The sequence below is a fragment of the Sorex araneus genome, chromosome 1, assembly GCF_027595985.1.
Source record: "Sorex araneus isolate mSorAra2 chromosome 1, mSorAra2.pri, whole genome shotgun sequence".
Taxonomy (NCBI): Eukaryota; Metazoa; Chordata; class Mammalia; order Eulipotyphla; family Soricidae; genus Sorex; species Sorex araneus.
In genome coordinates this window covers 268,887,908-268,912,530 of record NC_073302.1, presented here as the reverse complement: position 1 = coordinate 268,912,530, position 24,623 = coordinate 268,887,908, and the positions used below count along the sequence as shown (strand labels likewise).

General features: G+C 40.7%; 1 protein-coding gene and 1 pseudogene across 5 annotated transcripts in view; one reads left to right on the top strand and one right to left on the bottom strand.

Annotated features, from left to right (window-relative positions):
* Positions 1–24,623, top strand: part of KLF12 (KLF transcription factor 12) — a 724,988-nt gene that overhangs the window by 543,927 nt on the left and 156,438 nt on the right. The gene's annotated exons all lie outside the window — the stretch shown is intronic.
* LOC129400838 (60S ribosomal protein L37a-like) lies at positions 21,522–21,805 on the bottom strand (annotated as a pseudogene).

The following is a 24,623-nucleotide window of genomic DNA, read 5'->3' as shown; positions in this document are numbered from 1 at the left end:
AATACAAACTCATATCAATGTAAACGATTACACTGACAGTGACTTTTAAAGTCGGTACAAGATGGGCTTGGGGAGATGGTACATCGAGCGAGGTAGGGTACTTGCCTTGTGCACAGCTGACCTGTGTTATTTCCTCAGCACCACATATGTCCTTTCAGCCTACCAGGTGTGTTCCCTGAGCACAGAGCCAAGAATAAGCCTTGATACAGCCAGGAATGGAAAAACAGCAGGAAAAAGAAAAAGAAAAAAAACTCTTAATTTCGTCCACTGCTCTATCTTCAGGGAATAAATTCCCTTCTGTGTATGTCACATCACACAAAGTCCACATTGCCTTTCTAACTCAGGTAATATGTCCTGTGAATTGAGTCACTTGGCCATTCAAGTGTTTTCTTAGCATCTATCATGTATCTGACATTTTATTGGCATCCGAGATCCACTGTTGAACAAAACAGACGCTGTTTCTGTGCCAGAGTGTCTATAATCTACTGGGAGATACTGACATTAAGCAAAAAATATCATACAATTAACTGATACTTGTGGACAGGGTTGGATTAAAACACAGACCAAATATGGATTTGCCTGCAGGTAGAAGGCTTAATTATAATTGCAGATAGCCAATGATGTGTCTGACAAAGTATTTTCATGGACGTCGTTATCTGTCGATTGGAAGAAAGTTTCTTACTAAGACGAGCTGCTCAGGGCTAGGAATAGAGTACTTTGAAATGCCCATATGGGTCTGCTTAACCAACATAGAAGGATGTGCAAATGCTGATAGACCACCAGCTCGTCCAAGCATCTTTCCCCATCCAGACACTTAGAAGGCCCAGAGAGGTAGTATATGGGGTCAGACCCTTGCCTGCATGCAGCAGACCCATGTTCTAGCCCTGGCACCACAAATGATCTGATCACAGCCAGGAGTGACTCCTGAGCACAGAGGAAGCCCCGAGGACGGCCAAGAGGGGTCCAAGCCCAGCTTCTCCCCCAAATAAATAAATATTTAAAGAATATAGATCTAGAAGACTGATATATCATTAGCTCAGCAAAGCACTAAGATTTTTTAATTTTTCTTTCTTTAATGAATCACCGTGAGACATAGTTACAGACTTACAAAGTTTCGTAATTACATTTCAGTCATACAATGACCGAGTAGCCATCCCTCCACCAGTGCCCATTCTCCACCAACAATGTTCCCAGTATCTCTCCCGACATTGAGATTTTATCATTTGGTCCTTAAAACTTTTATATATATATATATACACACACATATATATGTATATATGGGCTGGAGTGATAGCACAGCGGTAGGGCATTCGCCTTTCACGCGGCCAACCCATGTTCGATTCTGCCGCCTCTCTCAGAGAGCCCGGCAAGCTACCGAGAGTATGGAGCCCGCACGGCAGAGCCTGGCAAGCTACCCGTGGCGTATTCGATATGCCAAAAACAGTAATAATAAGTCTCTCAATGAGAGACATCACTGGTGCCCGCTCAAACAAATCGATGAGCAATGGGATGACAGTGACAGTGATATATATATACATACATATATATTTGTATATATATACATACATATATATATACTATATATATATATAAATAAAACCTTCTCTGAGAGGCACAGTAAACAAACACATTTTAAGACTAGAGGGATGATAGGATGGCTGGCAGAGGTCCCTCTGGGAAGGCCCCTCCCCTCCCTGTATGGAAGGACCTGGTAGCAGTTGCTCTCTGAAATGACAGAGCATTGCACTAAAGGGTCTGCAGTAGAAGGATCAGCCAGTGGTTGTACCGGACACCAGTTTCTGCATTACCTGAGATGTGACTTATCAAACACAGCCTTGGGAATTATTTGACCTCATAAAGGAATTTCATGGGGGACTTTGGGGCAGCTTTTGTAGGAGATTTTATTCCTTTTTTTTTTTACAGTTATTTGGTAGCAGGAAAAATATAGAGGATTATAATACCACAAGCAAAGTGGTTCTTGGCTCATGTTATAGAAGATTAAGCATGTTTAGGACTTCACGTTTCATGTATTCCTCATCACAAAAGGGAAGTGGAAGAATCTTACAGAGATTCCAATTGAAAACAGCTATTTTTAAATTTATTTTATCATAAAAACTTTATTTTTAATTGATTGAAGTACTGTGGTTTGCAAATTGTTGGTAGTGGTTTCTTGTGTTTGAAGAAGAGACTGTATGGAACTCAACCAAGGGGCCATAAAATGAGGACTGAAAGTGAGCATCTGAGAGTGATGGAGTTCCTTGGTGACTTGAACGAGTGTTAGTGGAGTGGTGTGCACAGAGGACTGGGGGCAGGGAGTTTGCTTTCAGATAGGAGTTGAGAGGTGAAGCTGAAAATCTTTGCAACCCTCTGGAGTTGCCTTCCTTGAAGGAGTTGTGGATAAACTTAGAATGAGAGCTGGAGAAGCATGTAGACAGTGAAGTGAGGAGAAGAAAGTACTAAAGAAGCAAGTGCTTAATTGTGCATTACTTGATTGTATTATAGGTGAAATAAAACCATACTTTGTAGTCATTGAGGCTGAATTCCAAATCAATTTAGATTAATATCTTTACGATAAAGGTGATGCAAGAGAAAATGAAAGGAATTGCAAATAGCGTAATCTAGGATGGATGAGAGGAGAAGCAGGCAAATAAAATGGTCAGTGAAAATTCAGCTCCTGTTGCTAATTGACGAAGCATTGCCGAATTAATCTGCTTCAGAGATGAAATATTTCTACGCACTGATGAGTGGCAGAATAATGCACAGCAAAATATAAATTCAAAATTATTTGTATTTTTAATTTCAATATAGTTTTACCATGGAGGCTACATTTTTGGAATAAAAAATACATAAAGGTCATTATTATTATTTGGACTGAATCTTGTTGTTGTTGTTGTTGTTGTTTGTTTTTTGGGCTACACCCGGCAATTCTCAGGGGTCATGCCTGCTCCTGAGCTCAGGAATCACTCTTGGCATTGCTCGGGGGACCATATGGGAATTACCCAAGTGCAAAGTGAATGGCCTACACACTCTACTATTCCTCCAGCCCCTGAAAATTGAAACAGTTAAAGATAAATAAAAATGAATGGTCTCTTCTCGCCTGTCCCTGAGTTTGCCGTGTCTCCAGTAGCTAGAGGAATAGGTCACATACCACCTTAATGCCCATGAATGTGGCTTGAGCAAGGGGGTGAAGCCAGGTGGTTAGTTCACGGTTGCCCAGTTTTCTTCCGTGACTGCTGTTCTGTTCTTTATAAGCCTGGGTAGGAGGTCCAGGCTCTCCCCCACTGCCCCGCATCACTGCCCTCTCTGTCTCCACCCCAAGCCCAGTATATCTCAGATTATAATAAAGGTAATAAAGGAGGTTTTCTGGAGCAGAGGGACTCATTTCTGATTTCCGCCGCAGTCCCGTTTTTCTTGCATGCCATACGATCTCAGCAGCCTCGTCTCCCAGAATTTTCCAAAATGTATCACTGTATCACTATCATCTCATCAGTTTGCTCGAGCGGGCACCGCAACGTCTCCATTGTGAGAGTTGTTGTTACTGTTTCTAGCATATAGAATATGCCACGGGTAGCTTGCCAGGCTCTGCCGTACGAACGGGATACTCTCGGTAGCTTGCCGGGCTCTCTGAGAGGGACAAAGAAATCGAACCCCGGTCGGCCGTTTGCAAGACAAATAAATGTTCTACCGGCTGTGCTATCGCTCCAGCTCTTCCAAAATGTACTGGTAGTATAGACTTTCTCTTGTAATGGTGTCAACACTTGAAAACCTGCCTATTACAGAAGTTAAAATAATGATGCCATTAGGTCGTTATCTAAAGTACATTTCTCCCCCAACTATCTAGTTGGAGCACGTTGGTACCATTCTCAAGAACTTAAACCCACTTGAGCATGTGATTTCTCTGGTCATTTCCTGTCAAGGAGTGTTATTTTCTTATTATATTTAGATGAAGTGATGAGTCCACCCAAAATATACCTTATTTTCGTAGCGCTCATTGAGGAGATTCAAAGGGTTGTGGCCATGGGCAAATTTGAAATACTCATGCCCCATTTTCTTCCTACAGGCTGTTACTTTTTTCAGCAGCCTACAGGAAGAAGCCACAAGTGTATTTTTACTCCTAGGCTGTTTATTTCAGTGAAAGGAAGTAAGGCTGTTGCCGAGATTCCTGCAAAGAGGGTTGGAGGGTGTAACTCCAGCGCCTGCACGTTGGAAGCAACTACTGCATTTGGTCTTCCTTGAAAACTTCCGTTTCAGATGTGTTTGCGGGCTCATTTCCTCCCTGCTGTCTGGTTTCCAACTTGTTGGTGTTAATAATGTCTTGTTTCAGGTCATGGTCATTTAAGCAGACTCGCTGCTTCTCTCTGCACTCCACGTGACTGTCCTCTCGTAGCTCACCGTTTAGTTTAGTACAAACCTGGTGTCATCTGTCGACCTGACCAGAGGAGTCTGGGGCAACTGAAGAACTCTTGGGTACTCTGGGCTTTGCTTCTTGCTGGTTGAACTACTAGAGCTGTCTTGAGTAATTAGATTCTTCCCTTGCACTCAAGTGGTAACCACTAGGGTTACCACACTTTCTGTTTTAATTTGGCATTGGATTTCATTGAGAATATCAACAGTGTTCTTTATTTCTTTTTTGTCATGTTGCTGCTGTACAGTCGGGTCTGGCATGTTGCTGGCTCTTTATTTTATTCTTATATAGATTTTAAAGTGACATGAGTAAGTCGCTGCTGTTGCTATAAAACAAAGGTAGAAACTTGTTAAAATAGTGAGCAAGGTAGCCCAAACTTAATGAAAAATTGAATTTTTAATAGAGGTTCAAGATACTCTCTGATAACTTCATCAGTTATTTTGCATTTACCTAATTTTCACCATGGCTAGAAATGCATTTGATTTTTTTTCTGGACATTCCCCTCAAAATTTGAATAAATTCTACAGGAAAATTGACTTCCTATGCTCTTGTTTATCCAAAAAACCTACAATCTGTCAATTCCTCTAGCATAGACTAGGTTGATGTGAAATTGGATGAAAATAATGGGCTTGGAGAGGACACAGAAATTGTCTATATTTTTCAGAGAAAATTTGCAGAAGAAATGAACTCTGAATAAGCTCCTTACAAGTGATAAATGTCAAGGAGTGAGCTTGATGGTGTCTCCATACCATAAACACCTAGAGACACTTTGATTGTTATTTATGAACAATATAAGAGGAAAGAAGAAGAGGGAGAATTATGGGTGCCAGAGGAATTTGTCTTAGAGGGATATGATTCTTTTTCAGAGATAGATATTAAGCATACTTGAATGAAGTGCAGACAGGAGAAAGATCCATTCATTAGATAAAGTACCTACAGGCAAAGATCCACAAAGTGAAGTCTGTGCTCATTGTATTAAAAAGTGCTCACATTTGATACTTTAAGCTTTTCCTATAATAAAAATATCAAATTTATATCTGCATATATGGCTAAGTGTGATAATTTACAAAAATATTCTAATATTATACCTACATTACTTTTTTCACTGCACTTAAGTTTTTCCTGATAGTACTAAATACAATGAATACTGCATTGTTTGTTTATACATATATGTTTATATATATCTATATATTTGCTTGCACCTCGGGGCTACTCCCAGCTCAGTGCTCTTGCCCAGCAATTATTAGCATGTCATGCTCAGGCACCCGCCTCATTCATCTTCCTACCACCCCAAAGGTAGTGGAAGAAACATTTCAAAGTTCAAACATTCTTTTTCTCTCCTGATACAATGTTCTACTTGAATGTCAAGCTGATGTCAGAGAGTATGGGTGCTTTTATCAACAGTGAGCTCCTGGTTTATGTGAGGTTGTAGGCATTTGTGAATGGTCTTGATGATACTTGTTCGAGTATAATGTTACAAGAAACCTGAAGAGGTATCGTAAAGGTATACTTAGCAAGTGGACATTTTACTATGATTCCTCTGGCCTAGTAGAAAAGAAGGGAAAATATTATGTTTAAGACTAACCTGGTCTCAGTACCACTGTTGACGCTATGTTCAGTTGGCTTTTTAATTATTTCAAACTTTTAACTGTGATTTTTTCATTTCTGTGTTTTCTTAACTCCGTAGTAATAACTCTTTTTTCTGTTCCAAATTAAATCACTGTTTTCTTGGTCCTTTCTCTCTGCCTACTTTTTATTGTTCATGGAGAATTTGATTAACTGGCATTCTGTTTTGTGTTCTTTAGAAATGAGCAGATTGATATTTGTCTGTCTAATAAGCAAGTGTTACCAATTTACAGAGCAATAATCACCTACTCCAATTTCCCTTCATCTGCTTTCATGTGTGGGGACATGCTTATTTAATCCCTGACCACTCTATGTGTTTTTAATGACCAGGTGTGCCACCATCTTTTTCTTTTCTTTTTTCTTTCCTTTTTATTCTAAGTCTGCTAAACAGTTTATTTCGCTCAACAAATGTTTTATGGACCAATTACAGGGTCAGGAATGTTCCCTCCACCCAGTGGTGGCAAACTAATTAAATAGCACCGTCTTCCCCCTTTGGATTCTGGGCCACACCTGGTAGTGCTTGGGGGCAACTCCTTGCATTGTGCGTGGAGGTCCCTCATCTTGGGTACTCATACTGTGCTGAGTTTGGTCCCATGATTAGCTCAGTGAACTGCATGTGCTCAGTCCATTGAGCTAATTGTCTAGCCTAAGTAACTCTTTCAGTATAGGCAGTTCCCATGTGCAAAGTTCTACATTCAGTTCCCTGCATATGTGCATAAGTGTAAACCATGGAGTAATGAAAACATACCTGAGAGTCATATCCAAATAAAATTCATTGTTGTGAAACTTCTCGTTTTTTTATTTTTTGTCTTGGGGCATACCCGACAGTGCTCAGGGGTTACTCCTGACTCTGCACTCAGAAAGTACTTTTGGTGGTGCTCAGGGGACTGTATGGGATACCAGGGATGGAACTAAGGTCCACCATTGCAAGGCAAATGCCTTACCCGCTGTATGGTCACTCCATCCCCAATATGTGAAACATTTGTTCAGTAACCTGTGTATGCAGAAACACAAGGGTACCGTCAGTTACTGTGTGTGAGAGGGACAAAGGTAGTCAGAGGATCAATTCTTGTTGAAATGTCTATTTCTTACCATCCAAAATATTTTGATAAGACCATGATGCTATTCTCTCTCTCCATAATGCCAAGGCTTCCCCCTTCTCTTTCTCATCTGCCTTCTTCTCAAAGTGAAACAGGGATAAAGGTTAGTATTATTCAAGGACATTATCCCAAATGTCCTTGCCCAAAAACCAAGGATAAGGACATTACCCTTTTCAGTTTTTGGTTTTGGGTCACACCCAAAACCAAATTGCTGCTCAAGAATTACTCCTAGAGTGCTGAGGATCTGTAATTGGTGCCTGGTTCACCTGGTTCCATCTCCAGAAGGATGTGTGCAAGTTAAGGATTCTACCCATTCTATATGGCTGTGGCTCAAAGACAAGAACAATTTGTCCTCTCTGTACCCTTCCTGCCCATGAAATTCTTTTTTTTCCGCTTCTGGGTCACACCCAGCGATGCTCAGGGGCTACTCCTGGCTTTGCACTCCAGAATCACTCCTGGCGGTGCTCAGGGGACCATATGGAATGCTGGGAATCGAACCTGGGTCAGCCACATGCAAGGCAAATGCCTTACCTGCTGTGCTATCGCTCCAGCCCCTGCCCCTGAAATTCTAAACTCTTATACCCTTGCATTGCTTAGATAAAGTAGTGTGTGCCTCAGATCATAATGCCCAAGAGTGGGAGACTGGGGGGCAGGGAAGGAGAGAGAGACAGAGATGCTACGGGGAGGGGGTGGCCAGAGGGATACTGGGGACATTGGTGGTAGGGAATGCACCCTGGTAGAGGGATGAGGAGTGTTGGAACATTCTTTGACTGAAACCTGATCGTGAACAGCTTTGTAACTGTGTATTTCAAGGTGATTCAACCATCATCATCATCATCCCGTTGATGTTGATTTTCTCGAGCTGTCTCAATAACATCTCCATTTGTCCTAGCCCTGAGATTTTAGAAGCCTCTCTTTACTCGTCCTTCCCAACAGTGCTGCATTGGAGGCTCTTTCAGGGTCAGGGGAATGAGACCCATCATTGTTACTGGTTTTGGCATATGAATACACCACGGGGAGTTTGCCAGGCTCTCCCATGCAAGCAGGAAAATCTTGGTAGCTTGCCAGGTTCTCCCAGAGGGAGAAATAGGCTAGAAGATGTATAAGCTATAAGCTTCCGGGAGCTTGGTTTTATAGTCTCTGGATATTGGCCGTTGGTGGGATTACACGGTGCCGGGGGCAGTTTCTGGTTGTGACCACCTAGCTACTGGAAAATAGGGGATCTGGGCAGAAGAGGCCCAGTCCTGATCTGAGCAGGCTTGGAGATCTCAGCCCCGGGTCCCATACACCTGGGTTCCTCTGCCGGTTCCTTCATGCGTGAAACTCGTCCGAACGTGTGGTGAAGGGCCTGAGCATGGCTGTGGCTGGGCTCCGGAGGTCTTTGGCTGCAGGGGCTCTGCTCAGGGCAGGGAGGGAAACTCAGCCCACCGCCTCCAAGGGGCCCTGGTGAAAACAGCCAGGCGCAAGAGCAAGAGACTCAGTTTTAAACAAAAAAAAAATTTTAATGGAGTGTGCTTCATGGAACCAGCCCAGAAGCAGATTTTATTTTTTCTTCTAGTAGCCACCAGTCTGTATCTCACCCTTCCTCACTCTTCTTTCGCCTCAATGCCCCTTTCTTAGGCCCATAATGAGAAACTGGGGGCTCTGCCTTCTCCCCACTGCTCACTGGGGCCGGGGAGCTCTTTCCCTCTGTCCCTTGTTTGATTTGACCTTGAGTGGCCGTGGAAGCTTGACCTTTGCGAGTTACCTAAGTTACCTAAGAGCCATTCTTGTCTTCACTTTCCTCTGTCCTCTCAGTCTCCATCTTTCCTCCCACCCCTCATCTTTTTCCTTCTCCCAGTGCCTTTCTCTACTTCCCTCCCTACTCTGCCATTCCATTTGTTTTCCCAAGTCTTGACTCTTCCTCATTCCAGAAGAGACATCTGTGGAAGGACTAAGCAATCATTACTAACAATGGCAGTCTTTGTACTGCCATCTAGTGGTTGAATTTTAAACAGCAAAAGCACAGGCGGTCTAATCTAGTTATTTATTTATTCAATTATTGCTCCCAGATGTTCACATTTAGCTTACATCGAGATTTTAAGGGAGTGCTGGGATTATGTCCATTTTAAGTAAACTATGAAACTGGATTTGAAATCTAACTCATCTACTTTGGTTTTATAAACCTAGTGTGTATTTTTTTTTCTTAAAAAATCTACTATTAAATTGAACCTGAGCAAGAAAGTTAAAGTTTACTCACTGGTCTACCTTTTGGGGCTGGAGCAATAGCACAGCGGGTAGGGCCTTTGCCTTGCATGCGGCCAATCTGGGTTCAATTCCTCCATCCCTCTCGGAGAGTCCGGCAAGCTACCGAGAATATCTCGCCTGCACTGCAGAGCCTGCCAAGCTACCTGTGGCATATTCGATATGCCAAAAACAGTAACAAGAAGTCTCACAATGGAGACGTTACTGGTGCCCACTCAAGCAAATCGATGAGCAATGGATGACAGTGATACAGGTCTACCTTTCATCCCATACATTTGTGGGAAATTATTTTAGTGGCAATACGATGCACGTGCGTGTGTCTGTGTGTGTGTGTGTGTATGTGTGGGTTATAAGTTTGAACTGCATTTGTTGTTTGTTGGATTAATATATATGACAAATGTCTATGTTGATAACACATTATACTGAATGTTGGTTAGAAAAACAATTAAAGGAAAATAGACAGTTAATGCCCTTAGATGGTAAAACTTAAAAAAGATGGAATGTGAAATTTGGTGAAACTGAATAACTCAGAGTAGCCCTTGGAGAATTCATCAGAATAACTAACTTCTCAATCAAGAGAAACATAGGGAAAAATTCAGAATTTGAATGTTAATTTCAATGGTATATGGTATTCTCAGTTTCCTGGAGCAGGAAAATTCTAGTAAGATATGTCAAAATGACCTGTAATAAGAGTTAATTCCTCTGGGTCCCATTTACATCATGTTGTATATGTTGTTAAATCTCCTCCCCATTCATCTAAATCTTCTAGCTACTCTTTCTCCAACAGATTATATTAGTAATTGCTCATTATTAGTTGACATTAAATGGAATTAAATGTTGACATTACTACCAATAAGTACTGATAAGGTGAATGAATGATGGAGACGGAGAGATAGTACAGAGGGTAAGGCACTTGCCTTGCAAGTGGCCAACAAGGGTTTGATCCCAAATATCCTATGTGGTCCCGAAAGTCCACCAATAGTAACTCCTGAGTACAGAGATAGGACTAACTCCTGAGTATTGCTGGGTGTGTCCAAAACCCTTCTCCTAAACAAATAAAATATAAATAAATATATGCTGGTAAAAATAGTGAATGAATGAATGAATGAATGATTGAATGAATGAATATAGCCTGGTGCAAATCCAGTATCTTTCTGGGATAATTGGGAATGTTGTGGCCAGTGATGCTCCAAGGAACCTTCCCTTAGTACAGTGAAATAGTTGAATTAGCTACATAAAAGTTTATTCAGTAAGCGTGGCTGGAGCAATAACACAGCGGGTAGGGCGTTTGCCTTGCACAGGGCCGACCCAGGTTCGATTCCCAGCATCCCATATGGTCCTCCGAGCACCGCCAGGAGTAATTCCTGGGTACGTGAGCCAGGAGTAACCCCTGTTCGTCGCCGGGTGTGACCTTCAAAGGGAAAAAAAAAGTTTACTCAGTAAGCTCTTCAAATCTTGGGAGTCAGTCTCCACTGTCTCTTGCCAATCTGATTTGCTGTTTCATCAAACATGCCCCAGCTGCTATTTCCAAGGCTAGTCCAGATAATAGCTCCACCTTTATTCAGATAGTTCCCTTTCCCTGGAAGACCTTTTCTTCTCTGGTTAAAGACCACTTCAGATTCCTTATTTTCTGGAAAAGCACATACAAATTAGGAAATACATTTCATATATATAATTTTGTGTCACATCTCCTATTAATATAACTCTAAGAACATTTACATTATGTAATAGTTTATAATTATAATGATATCAATATCCTTGTCACATTGCTTATTCTGCATCCTGACACATGACAGACAGTAAATGTTTTCAGAATGGTTAAATACTACTCTCAAAGCCATTACTATTTTATTTTGTAAAAAAAAAATATCTGTAACTCCCTGGTGATTCCTGAGTGTAGTATTTCTGCTATTTCTCAAATTTGCTATGTTTCAAAATATGTAACATCAGAGAATATATTTGGTTATACATTATATATGTATGATATGATTAGGTTTTAATCGTTTTTGGAGTTGAACCCCTGTGGCACAGAAATGTTCTTAAGACTCCCAAATGGTCTTAATGAAAAAAATACTGCTCTATGAAAATTACAGCCATTCTTATTTGTTCTTTTACCTGGTAAAATATTTCACTGGTAAAACTAGGATAAAGAATGACTTTGGTTGGACCCAAGCAATTAATAAAGTCTCCCAGATTTCTTACATAATAGTAACGACAATTTCATTTCCCAGTCAGAGTAAAACAAATTATACATCCTATCCACTGCAGTTAACTGCATCAGCATCATACTACCATAAAATCTCAATAAAATCGGAAAACTGTGGAGTATGGATAATCCTGCTATAAATTGTAATACGAATTACCCCTCCAGACTCTATATTCTCTCCATTAAGTTCATAGACACTGTCTCTTTGTACATAAAGTTTTATGAAATAAATCGACCGGTTCTCCTGTCCTTACCAGATAGCAAGCTGTTTTGATTTAAAAGCTGATAATGGCACAATCAGTTTTTGGTGTTTGCAGTGCATTTTAAAAACATAAATTTCATCTAACAAACCTTAAGTAGAAGGGAAATGCTACTTTTATTGGCACTGTGCAGTGAATGTTTCTTTGTGAGAAAGAATAAATGACATATTTACCATGGTGGGCCCATTTGTTGTAGTCATAAAATAAAGATTTGGCTTCCTTCTTCGGGACTCTAATCTTAAAGGTATATTAAGCAAACTCAAGAACAAATCTGAAACAGCTCTGTCTGAATTGTTTCAATTTGTCTGCATGCAGAATTGGCAGTTCATGATTGCATTTTGATGCTTCTGTGCTAAATCCAAGGGCTCCCTAATTGCCTCAGGTGTGGCCTTTGTCTGAAATGACTATTTTGCATCTGTCCTCTATAAGCAGCTCCTTAAAACAGAGGAAATCTAGAGAAGTAGGTTTTAAATCTCAAAAGGAAAAAAAAAAGAATGGGACTCTGGAGGAAATCATACGTTATAATACACTTGGAGTAGTTGGTATTTGAGGTGAAAGGTAAAGAAGCATATGGTTTTGCTAATGAGAATCAGTTGAAGTCATCTACGCTAGGCAAAGAGTGAGCAATGAGGCAGAGACTGCAGGGGACATAAAAGATGACGAGTGTATATTTTAAATTACAAGCTATAAACCACTCATGCATGTTGCATGGGAGATAAGACATAGGTTGCATGCATGACACATACAGTGCATCATTGAAAAGGAGAGGATCTGAGGTCCTTCTTGGAAAAAGTCATTGATCTCCTATGTTAAATATGCTTTTTAGATAACCCTGTGAAGATGATTTTCCAGCTGTGCACAGAGAGAGAGAGAGAGAGAGAGAGAGAGAGAGAGAGAGAGAGAGAGAGAGAGCGGAAATAGTGAACCAAAAAATGGCAGAGGAAAATGAAGGAGAGGAGTATTTCTCAATGTTTATTTTTATAACTTGGACCTCCTCAAATGTCACAATACATTTTATTATGTATTCCCAGTGGCCACGAAGATTTTGTAGCATTTCAATTTCTCTAGTTCTGGTTACTAAAGGAAAATGGGCATACTGATTTTGCATTACCAGTCTGCAGATACTCAATAACCCCAGAGAATTTCCTATGCCGACCTCCTGCTTAAACTTGGAAACTCACTTTTTCTGCAGGTATGTATACTAAAGGCAGAAAAGTGGCAGCCAACAGAGGTGTGGAAATTATTATTAAAATAAGAACTTAGAAAATCACAGCAAGGTCTTTCGGGATTGGAGTAAATAGGCTTACACAGCTCTTTAGTCCTTGGAGATAATGCTTTATTACAGCAAAATAATTGCTTTTGAAGTAATGACCATTAGTAATGAAAGAAAGGTTAAATTATGGTCAATCTATTTGAAATAGGAAACAGTGTGTAATAAATCTTTTACAGATATTTATTAAAAATCATTTAAATAATTAACCTTTATTGAATGTCTATGTGTTCTTTGTACTTTACTTTCATTACCTTTAAGTTTATAATAACCAATGTATGCAATCATTACCTGTCTTATATACATGAAACTGAGGTTTTTAATATCTTTTGTACCTTATAAGATCATAGCTTAGTCATGGTTAATCTTTAAACAAAGTAAAAACTTTTGAATGTGCTAAAGCCAGCTTGCTATGCTTGGTTTTAATAATAAAACAAATATCTGCCTTAGAGATCTCAGGGAATGATCAATATTAGATAGGTCAATTCTATATTTCATCAATACATTTTAAAATCATTTTACTTTTTGTTGAGGTTTACAATTTGTTGGATACATATAAAACCATATATACATAATCATATATATGTATATATTGCGTGACATAATTCCTATCATTACACATTGCCAGGATGGTACACATTATGTAATTATTATGTTTTTTCATTTCTCTGGCATCTTGGAACATTAGAAACAACAGCCTCAAGCTGTAGGTTAACATTTCTAGGTGCAAGGCGATTTTATCAAATTGGTTCACTGAGTTTCAGAGATGGACATCTGTGTCATTTTTGGACATGTCTGCTCTCTGCCTGGAGCTCTCTTTAGCAGGAAATTGGGTAGATGGACATTTTCAGCACAGGCAGACTTGTTCTCCTTCGTTTTATTTCAGTACTGGTTATTTTCTGAAAAACACTAGGGGAAATCACCAAGTAAAAATACAGCCAGCATTTATTATTGCTGTTATAATTATATTTATTTTTCTTAGATTAATGAGTTCAATAAAATTCTGAGCACTAGCTAATAGCTAATAATCATTATAGTATTACAGTCTTAGAAATTATTGTGGCGTATACAGCAGATGTTCAGAAATGCCTTCTTAAAATTTGAAAAATAAATTCCATAAAATGTGTGTTTGGTTACAGAAAATAGCTTCATAGTATGACTAGACATTTTCTAGTTTTTGTTTCTCTACAAAGCCTAATATTAGTACTTTTCTGTTTTAGTTTATTTCTATTTTATTGCATTTCTCAAAGACTAAAATAGCCTGTACACTCCCCACAGTTGATGGGTAAGATATGTGGAAGATAGTGTTTTCCAACACATTCTCTAAGTTAATGATTATTTATAATGGAACACAATCCATTTATCATTTAATAAATGAGCATTAACTGGTGGTGCATCAGTTTGTGGGGTGCTTGTGTCATTGATATAACTTATGGTAATGTGAAGTAGTAACACCTCTAATTATGTGATTTAATCTCATTATCCACCTTGCTTCTAGGACCACTAGTAACAGCCTATTTATGTCCTCCTTAGCTGACTTTGATCATTTTTTTTGTTTTTTGCTCTAGTAAGCCCCTTTCAACTATAATCTAAATTAGTTTTAACTATATAATTTTGTATGATCTGCTTTAAGGAATAAACTGAATTTCTGTGTAAAGTCTAAATAAACAGTGAATGGTTCAGAGCTAGTTGTTTTTCCTGTGTTCTGTACTTTCCGTTGTGATAACTATTGAGCATAGAATCATCTGTAATGACTAACAGCAAGAGTAAACCATCATAGACTCAAGACATACTTGCTAATATTTATTTATTCTATGTCTTGTTAAACAGAAGATATGAGAAATATCAGCCACATTATTGCTGCTCAGTTGACGAATAGCTTATGTAGAATTCTGTGTGTCTGTAGGGACCAGGATGTCATCTGCTATCAATACAAGTTAAAAAAGACTCAAAAAAGCATTTTACACTTTGCTTATTGATGCATATGTATACATATATGTAGCACTGTAGCACTGTCATCCCGTTGTTCATCGATTTGCTTGAGCAGGCACTGTACAATGAACATACCATATACATGCACGTTCATATCTTTAAAATGAAACCATATAATAGTTATACTTTATAAACTAAATCAAGTTTGTTGACATCACATAAAATTCCAGAATTTTATTCCCCATATTATCCTATTTAAATGGGGGGAAAGTTTCTCATTTATTAATTAAATAAGCATAATTATAAATTATCATTTTCTTTTTATTATCTTTCTTTTATTGTCTTGTCAGAATTAAATATAATTTGCACTACCGCATTAAAAGATTTAGAATTTTAAAATTTTATATCTTTAATTCCCATTTTTAAACTTTTTGTTTTAACCCAAAATTGGCCTATTCTTTACTATCCTTTTCTATTTATATATCAATTTGATCGACAGGCCATCTTGGTTTAGGCAGGGAAGCAATGTACAGACAGGCAAACATTTTATAATTGAAAGTCAATGATGATTGGAGGGATTTCTTGGGATGGGAGATGTGTGCTGAAAGTAGATAAAGGACCAAACATGATGGCCTCTATCTGTATTGCAAACCATAATGCCCATAAGTAGAGAGAGAGTAAGAGGGAAATTTTCTGCCATAAAGGCAGGGGGAGGGGTGGGATAGAGTGTGTGTGTGTGTGGGGGGGGATACTGGGGACATTGGTGGTAGAAAATGTACACTGGTGGAGGGACAGGTATAGGATCATTGTATGACTGAAACTCAAACATAAACGTTTTGTAATTAGCTCACGGTGATTCGATAAAAGAGAAAACAATAATTTTATAGTTGAGTGGGTCAAGAAGATTAACTATGAGGAGCAGAGCACTGCCCTGTAGATAAGCATAATAAACCCAGAGTGGTCCAAAGGAAAGAGCCCCCAGTTCAGAGGTCACCCATGGTGTTGCGACTTAAGGAGCAGTACATTTCTTGGAGGGAAGTGTTACTTGAGTTACCTGCATAGCACGAAGGAGAAAAGACGACTGAAAAAATTACCCAAGATCACTGTGTAACCTGAAGGAAGAGAAACAAAATAGAGAACAGAAATGCTGAAGAGCAAACTCTGTGTACGATAGCTTACTTTTTAATTATATAAAGAAATTGCAGTAAATAACAAGGTTCTTCAAGATCTTTTGGGTGGATAAATAAGGTGGTCATTAAGGAGATGTTTTAAATTGCTTTAAAATGATGATGTAATAGAAAAACTGTAACTTCTAATTACCTTTAAACACAAATTTATGAGAAAGCTAATTCTAGATCATGTGTCACATGTCTCTTCACATTTTATCTTTTACATCAAGGATAATTGGATATAATGACCAGAAACAGCTATTTTAGTTTTACCCTTTTTTACATGTAAACCGTATCAAAGAACCTTCCCCTGGTAAGTCATCTTTAAGCCAAATAATTATGCATATTGTAAATGTTACAGAAGCAGGGTTGTTAAGGCCAAGGTTAGATTTAGATTTTTCTCCCTTATTCTTAAATATTTCAAGTATCTAAAGAAAGTGAGGCATGCACTATGTTTCCCTGGTACTTAAAGTTATTCTGTAGCAGATCGCAAGCATGTATTTTGATATTTAAGAAAACTTTATTGGGGCCTGGACACTAGTACAGCAGGTTGCCTGCATGCAGCTGTCCCAGGTTCAATCCTTGGCTTCCCATATTGTCCCCAAATCCCAACAGGAGAGAAGCCTGAGTGCAGAGCCAGAAGTAAGCCCTGATCATTGCCAGTTATGGTCATGTTACTATTAAACACAATAATAATAATAATAATAATAATTAGATTGTTGTCAACAAGCTAGCAGATTGGAAGATGGCAGATTCATGTCCTTTCTGTCTGCTTCATCACAGAAAGTCCATTTTGTAGATAAAGAAGAGAGGATTATAGAGCAGTAGTGGGCGTCTGAGAATTATCACTCTGGGCCAGTCTGGAGGCACACTCCATCTTAATCAGCCTGTTTCCTAAGAAGATGCAGACTTGCCCAGTCCACAACCTAGGAAGCACAAATAGAGTGAAAGACCATGAAGTGAAACAAACTATTTCTCTAGGCCCCGGTTTAATGCCTGAAATCATCTTCCCAGGGCAGTGCAGGTGATGATGAGTTTGGTGATCTCATTCTCCAGATTCAGACACCACAAATGACTTTATTATTTAATATGTTAAATCGTCTCTGACTAGAGTTGGGTTAATTTTGAATAATGCAGTTAGAGATAGTTGGCTTAAGTTTTGAGCAGTTTTCACGAATTGAGAAATGAAAGATGGTGTGAAAAGTGTCATAATGGCATTTCACAGTGCTCCCAGAATCCAGGGTCCTTGGTTGACTCTGAGAAGTTGTATAAGATCACCAAGCATAGTGTACAAGCATGTTAATTCATGTAAAATGATAGGAACTCTTGCAATTGCAAAACCCTTATGCCGTGCCAGAGCAGGAAAGTAAGGCTACTTACTAGCATGCTTGCCTTGTGCACACCTGAATTCCCAGCACGACATGTGGTCCCCTGAGTCCAGCCAGAGATGATGCTTAAGCACAGTCAAGTGTGACCCAAAATTTTTTTAAGAGGAGAAAAAGGCTTTCATACTCCAAAACTTTCCTTCAGTGAACACAACAGGGCATCGAAATTCATTTTCCTTTTACAAATACAAAAGGTAGTCTTAGCTTGATTATTTAGAAAAAAGAAAATAGTAATCACTGACTGTTGTGATTCGGTCAACAGATGCTTATTTTTAAGTTACATTTTCAAAGGATTGAATCCTTTCATTACCATTTCTAAGCACTTATTCATACTATAGAAATGATAGGTATGTTGAAGTCTTTTAAATGACTTCTTGAAAGAAAAGCTTTTTAAATATAATTTAGCTTAAAAGTGAATAAACACAGCATTTTTATTCTCAGGCCATCTGATGATCTATTCAAGCCAAATTTATAATTTTCTAGCACTTTACTGAGTAATCGTAATTTAATGACTATAACTTTCCACCACAAACATTAATATTAGACTCTAAGCCAGGATATAATTTTAAAGTAAATTGTGAAATGGACACTTTTATCATTGTATTGCAGAGTCTTTTGCCAAATGGAAAGCACTGTGCTCATATTAAGTAGATTTTTATTATCACCATCATCTTCATCAGTGAATAATATATTTTAATGAGAATAAAGGAGTGTAATTGGTGTAGTCAAGAAGTAGGATATAATAGGGAGGTAAAATAAATAGGTGCTTATTATACTAAATAAGGCCTTATATATAATACATAAGCCTTATATAATGAGAAATGGAAAATGTGGAATTCCATAAATAAATATAGAAATAAATGTATAATTTTATAGATATAAAGTATTGTATTTTATTTTAAAATGGAAGTCTTCTGCAAGAAGGGTAGATTTTTGTTATTGATTTGTATGTAAGAAGGATTAGCCAAATATAGTTGAATAAAGGGTTTGGGGGCCGTAGTTCTGAGTGAATTAGTAATGTCTTGAGGAAAGTGTTGATACATGAGAAATTCTATATGGGATAAGTGTAGGCTACAGAAAATTCATTGAAAAACAGCCTTAAAGGGGCTGGAGCGATAGCACAGCGGATAGGGCGTTTGCCTTGCACGCAGCCGACCCGGGTTCGATTCCCAGCATCCCATATGGTCCCCCAGCACCGCCAGGAGTAATTCCTGAGTGCAGAGCTAGGAATAACCCCTGTACATCGCTGGGTGTGACCCGAAAAGCAAAAAAAAAAAAAAAAAAGAAAAACAGCCTTAAAATTTGGATGGCCCAGGAACTTGGTGGGATAAATGCAATAGCAATTAGCAGTTGATTTAATAGGAATGCCAAAAGAAATGAGTTTTGGACCTGGGTGACTCAAAGAGGGAATAAAAAGTCAAATAGGACTTGAAAAGAATGAACCATCCTCTGAAAATGACTCTTTGACACTCAGGTGGAGTAGAATGCTGCAGATGCGAGGGTAGGCTTCAGGGCGAGGTTTGAGCTGAGAACTTGGGCTTGGTGTTCTCTGAAATTGAAATGGTAGATGTGGAAATTGAGTGAAACTACTGCCAAGCTCACCAGTAGAAAGAGGTAGAAAGAAGAATGTACCTGGCGAGTGGGGAATCAGGAGTAAAACCAGACCTTTAGATGTGTGCTGAAAGAGGAGATGGAGAAGTTAAATGAGAGGAGAGATCCAAGAGAATCAAATAATATACAATAGCCAGCGACTGCTTTGTCAAAAGGGCCAGATGCTATTTTATGACAAGCCATATGGTTTCAGTGAAGCTACTCAACCCTCCCATTGGAACAACTAAAACAGCCAGACAAAATAAATGCGGATGACTGAATAAAACTTTATTTACAAAAACAGGTGGCAAGGCCCACAGGCCTTAGGAAAGCTCATTCCCCAAACCAAGGGAGGAACTGTTACAGTGCCTCCAGGCAGAGAAGACGACCAAGGTCCAGAAAAGCGCTGGAGAAGTTTGAGATCATTGCAGCTGAGCAGTGGACCATGCAGGAGAAAATAGCAACAGAATATTATGAGGTTATTTTTTTTTAACATAACGGGAGCAGAAGCCATTATGTTGTCAAATGTGCAGATAAAAATTGGGGGGAAAAAGTGAATAAAATGCACTTTAGCTCTGCTAAGTACCAGCGTCTCCGGATTTCCATAATTGATTGCATTTGTAAATCTTCATTTGGGTTACTTAGACAATCACAGTTGCTATCTGCAGAGTCGTGCAGTCTCATTAGCAGTGGCAGAAGTAAAGTGAGAGGCAAGGCGAGCAATGGTTAAGTGTAGGAGGACCCCTGGGTACCACTTCTCATCTTGGACTTCACCATCCTTGGAGTCCAGCTTATTTACTTAGAATTTTTCTCTCATCATATGTCTTGGACTTGGAAAAATCAGGCATCTATTTGAACAACTGGCATTCTGAAGCCAAATGAGGTTAGCAGATCAGTTGTACAAATATAGTAAAAATATATAGCCCTCCAGGTACTAACTTTCTGAGTGTTAATGCATCTGTGTGCAGCTAGTCTGAGGTGGCCAAAACACAAAGCAAAGATTAGTGGTTTTTTTTTAGAAAATCATCATCATCCCACTGATGGTGGAATTTCTTGAGTGGTCTCAGTAAAGTCTCCATCGTCCTAGCTCTGAGATTTTAGAAGCCTCTCTTTACTTGTCCTTCCCAATAGTGCTGCATTGAAGGCTCTTTCAGGGTCAGGGGAATGAGACCCATCATTGTTACTGGTTTTGGCATATGAATACACCATGGGGAGTTTGTGAGGCTCTCCCATAGGGGCAGGAAACTCTTGGTAGTTTGCCAAGTTCTCCGAGAGGGAGAACTGGATTATAAGATGTCGCTTCCGGGAGCTTGGTTTTATAGTCTCTGGATGTTGGCTGTTGGTGGGATTACATGGCACCGGGAGCAGTCCTTGGGTGTGACTGCCTAGCTACTGGAAAATGGGGAATCTGGGTGGAAGAGGCCCAGTCCCGATTCCAAGCAGGCTTGGAGGTCTCGGACCCGGGTCCCACACACCTGGTTTCCTCTGCTGGTTCCTTTTCTATTTTTAGAAAATAGTCAGTGTAATGTCACTGAAAATGTCCATGTGTCCCCCCAGTCCTGGACTTCCAGTTTCTACGCCCAACGAGCTCCACAGCAAATGATATCTCTGCTCCCGTCTCCAAGGACTGTTTCCATTCAGGGAAAATCTGAAATCCTTGCGTCGGCTTCCAGGCCTTCCGTCCTCCTGACACTCTCCTCTCTCTGTGCTCATCTGCTTTGCTCTCACTGTCTCTGCTCCAGCTCTCTCAGGCTTGCTGTAGCCCCAGGCACATAAGACAGGATTCCCACCTCTGAGTCTCAGCACCTGTCACTGGCTCTGGCTAGAACGCCCCTCTGCAGCCCCCTCTGAACACCTCGCAGCTCTTCTGGCCCTCGCCCAGGATCATCTCTTAAATGCTTTTGGCGTTGGCCCCTTTAGAACTATCCACCTGCCTCTCATCTGCCCCGACACCCCTTTTTTTTTTTGCTTTTTGGGTCACACCTGGCGATTGTCAGGAGTTACTCCTGGCTCTGTACTCAGGAATTACCCCTGGCCGTGCTCAGGGGACCATATGGGATGCTGGGATTTGAACCCGGGTCGGCCGTGTGCAAGGCAAACGCCCTACCCACTGTGCTATCTCTCCAGCCCCTCCCCACACCCCTTTTCCTGTTTTATTTTTCTCTCCTGGCACTTAACATTGTCTGCTAGTATTTTTTAGTTTGCTTTCTTAAAATTTTGGTGTGTGTTGGGCGGGGGGTGTGGGGTGGGGAAACACCTTTCTGTTTTCAGTGTGGGGATGTTTTTTTTAATTAACCCATTTATTATAGGCTAGCAATGCTTCTGATGGCAGATCTACTGGTCTTTCAATTCCTTCAGTCTTCTGATGGCAGATTTGACTGTGACAGCAGAAGTGGTATTATAGGTCCAGGCACCCCCGGGGACACTTTTCGTGCAGGGCAGTGTCAAATGCCCACAGCCTGTCTCTTCATCTTGGTCTTGCCGCAGAAGGAGCATGTGTACTTGGCGTGTTGGCTGATCTCGATTTTCTTCACCATCTTCCTGAGGGAGGTGTCGCAACACGTCCCGTATCTACCCACAATCCCTACTTTCTTGGTGTGTTTAGCCGTCACGCCACCACCCAGCCCAGGATGCAGAGAGCAGTGTGGGGATTTTTAATCTACCTGTTTGCCAACCTTTCTCCACGCTCCCAGGACCATGTGTGATTCTCATTAGTGTCCCATAATGCCTGTAGGTTGAATACTTAAAAGAATGTTCTGGTCAAAGGAAGTGCTGGCTTATATGTTATCTTCTGTACGTTCATTTTCTGTAGTGGTATTTTCCATATATTTGCATTTACCCAGTCAAGTGCCCCTTTTGACTGAGTCTAGAAGACAGTGAGAATTGAGAGTGTTTGGAAAGAGGCTTAAATAGTCAACTTAACTGCCAGGACAGAGGAGCAAGGTGACTGGCAGCTAGTGTCAGCAAGGTAGTCACTGTTTTACATAGGATCTCTTCCTGGCTGCCCACCTGAGCACGGGCAGTGGAGGAAATGGAACATCTGAGGCAGGAAACCAGTTGTCCCTGCCAGTGGCAAGACCAGAAGTCACACCCCTGTTCTCAGAAGCTGGAGCCGTGCATGGTCTTCCTTCCCCTCCCCTTCCCTCTCCCTCCACACCTTTCTCCTGCCATCCCTTTCCCTCCCCTTCCCTTCCCTTCTTTGACTCTTTTACAGAAGAAACTGCGTTAAACTGTGACAGACATTCCGCATTCCCCCGCCCACCACCACATCCTTTCTCCCACTCCCCTTTCTGCCAGCTGTAGCAGCTGTAAGCTGGCTGGTCAGTGAGGCCATTGGCAAGAGGAGGCAGCTTGCCTACACCTGAGGGAGGGGAGAGAAAGGCTCGTACACCAGGCTGCTGCCTCCCCGTCCGTCTGTGCTCATCCTGGCCCTCCTGCCCTTCCATCATTCCAGAGTATGGACCTAGATATTCTAATGCATGTGACGTGCAGTGGCTTGCAGAATACCTTCTTTTCATCGAAAAATAATAGCTGAATCGCTCAGTTTAGGCCTAAAGGAATTAGTGGAGCCTTTAATCCTCCTTTTTTGTTTGCTTGTTTTGGGTCCACAACCATAGTACTCTGGGGAAATACTGGATCTGCCCTTGGGAATCACTCCTGGTGATGCTTGGGGGGCCATATGAGATGCAGGTTGCTTGTGTGCAAGACAAGCACTGTACTATCTACCCGGCTCCTAATCCTTACTGGCCCCTAATCCTTATTTATTTATTTATTTATTTATTTTAGAACATAATATTTCTTTATTTTAATAAATCACCATGAGATATAGTTACAGACTTAAAAACTTTCATGATTGCATTCCAGTCAAACAATGTTCAAGCACCCATCCCTCCATCAGTGCCCACTGTCCACCACCAATGTTCCCAGTAACCCTTCCCCCACCCCCACCTCTTCCCACCCCCTGCCTCTGTGGCAGGCACAATCCCTCTTACTCTCTCTGTCCTTTTGGGTGTCATGGTTTGCAATACAAGTATCAAATTGCCATCATGTTTGTTCCATAGTCTACTTTCAGCAAGCATCTACTATCCCGAGTGATCTCTCCAACAATTATTCACTTAGTGCTCCTTCCTCCATCCCAGCTACCTTTTCCCTTGCGCATGAGATTCCAAGCCATGGGGCGATCCTCCTGACCCTTATTTCTATTTTCCTTAGGTGTTAATCTCCTACTGTATTACTTTATATTCCACAAATGAGTGCAGTCATTCTACGTCTGTCCCTCTCTTTCTGACTCATTTCCCTTAGCATGATACTCTCCATGTTGATCCACTTATATGCGAATTTCATGATTTCATTTTTTCTAACAGCTGCATAGTATTCCATTGTGTAGATATACCAAAGTTTCTTTAACCAGTCATCTGTCCTAGGGCACTTGGACTTTTTTTCCAGATTCTGGCTATTGTAAACAGTGCTACCATAAACATACAAGTGCAGATGTCATTTCTATGGTACTTTTTTGCATCTCCGGGATATATTCCCAGATGTGGTATTGCTGGGTCAAATGAGAGCTCGATTTCTAGATTTTTGAGAAACTTCCATGTTGTTTTCCAAAAAGGCTGGACCAGTCAGCTGGGCTATACCAAACCCACCAGCAGTGAAGAAGAGTCCCTTTCTTCCTGCATTCGTGCCAACACCGGTTGTTTCTGTTCTTTTGGATGTGTGCCAGTCTCTGTTCTGTGAGATGATATCTCATAATTGTTTTGATCTGCATCTCCCTGACTTAATCCTTATTTTTAAAAAGCGAATGCACCCTCATCTGTGTTTGGAGGGAAGAGGCCTACAGGGGTGTGGAACTGAGGGCTCAGCGCTCAGGGCTATCCTAGTGCTGGAAGGCGGGAGGGGGCAGAAGATGCTGAGACTTGGATTCAGGGCCATGTGCATGCTTGCTATATGCTCCACCTCTTGAGCCACCTCCCCCAAAGCCCTCACCTGCCCACCCCACCCCCCAGGCATCAATAGCACCTCGGCACCTCATGGGAGAAGGGGAAGGTGAGATGAATTGCGATGCCTGCCACTGTGTGTCTGGCCACTGTTTTATAGAAGGAAAGAGTGAAGGTGAAACACCTCCTATGGATGGAAGAGAAGAAAATGTGCCAGAGAACTCTGGGTAGCCACACGTCTGGAAAAATCCATCCCTCAAAGCCTCCTACCGGCTCTGAGCTTGGAGAGAAGTTGAGAAAGATCATGTTCACTGAGCAGTGAGCCAGAATTTTCGTGGAAAACTTCCTGCCCCACCAGCACATTGAGTGGGAGTGCCTCCATGGCCCAAATACCTGGAAATGCACCCTGAATACTTGGCATCCGAAAAATAGTAGCACAGACGATGGGGTGTGGGTTCCCTTTCTTGTATTAAAGTCCACTTTTATTTCTGCCACTGAA